The following is a 1,218-nucleotide window of genomic DNA, read 5'->3' as shown; positions in this document are numbered from 1 at the left end:
AAAATGGGGGGAGCATAGGAGGAATGGGGGAACTTTAGATAGGGCAAAGGGGAGGAAGGGGAAGAGAGGGGGCGTGTGGGTAGGAAAGATGGACATCATTACCCTAATTAATACATGTATGAAGAGATGAATGGTGTGACTCTACTTTGTGAACAACCAGGGACACGAAAAATTATGCTCTATATGTGTACTATGGGTTGAAATGCTTTCTGCTGCTGTCATGTATACCAAATTAGAATAAATAAATACTTAGGAAAATGATCATTATCTACAAGAATACTCACCAGATATGCACAAATCTTTTTTTTTTTCTTTTGGTACCCGGTATTGAACTCAGGGGCACTCGACCACTGAGCCACATCCCCAGCCCTATTTTGTATTTTATTTAGAGACAGGGTCTCATTGAGTTGCTTAGCACCTCGTTTTTGCTGAGACTGGTTTTGAACTCGCGATCCTCCTGTCTCAGTCTCCCGAGCCGCTGGGATTACAGGGGGGCACCACTACACCCGGCTGTACAAATCTTAATAGTTCTACTTTTGACCTACCATGGAATCTGTGAAGTAACTCGCCAGCTTATTGATTTATTTTTTTGGGAGGGGGACCTAGAGGCAAAATTTTCTAATTTTTCAAACCATTTGCTTCTTCTTGAATAATTTTTTAAAACGATGTCGAAAATACCTTGCAAAGTTTGCATTATAGCGAAATGACTCTGAATGGGAATGTGTAAATAAAGAGTCGCCACTTAAGGAGGCAGGAGGGTACCGATTATTTCAATGAACAATTTCCATATTTGGAGCTCGCATCCCAAAATCTCGGCAGAAGTAGCGAAACCGTCAGCGGTCAAACACTCTCCTAGCGCGGGTCTCTCCCGGGCCTCCTGACTCCTCAGTCACGGAGGGGAATTGAAACTCCACGTCCCTTTTGGCCCTCTCCTCAGTGATCTTGAGCTACTCAGCACCACTTTCCATATCTTTGAAAACCCCAAGAAGTGCAGCCGCCACCTGCCAGAGGTCTCACGACGAGTCTCAGCCCCGCAGGAACCGTGCCCAGCAGCGCCCGGAGCTCTCGCTTTCCGCGCAGCTCGGTGCCCGCCTGGCCCGAATTGTGGAGGCGGAGAGTAACCCCACCGGTCAGCCTCGGACCCCAAGGTGGTCGAGGTGAGGTTGGGGGGAGGCGGCGGAGGAGCGCAGGGGCCCTGCCGCTTTGGCCCACCTCGGG

Source organism: Marmota marmota, unplaced genomic scaffold (assembly GCF_001458135.2).
Source record: "Marmota marmota marmota unplaced genomic scaffold, marMar, whole genome shotgun sequence".
NCBI lineage: Eukaryota > Metazoa > Chordata > Mammalia > Rodentia > Sciuridae > Marmota > Marmota marmota.
Note: the sequence above shows the minus strand (reverse complement) of the source record.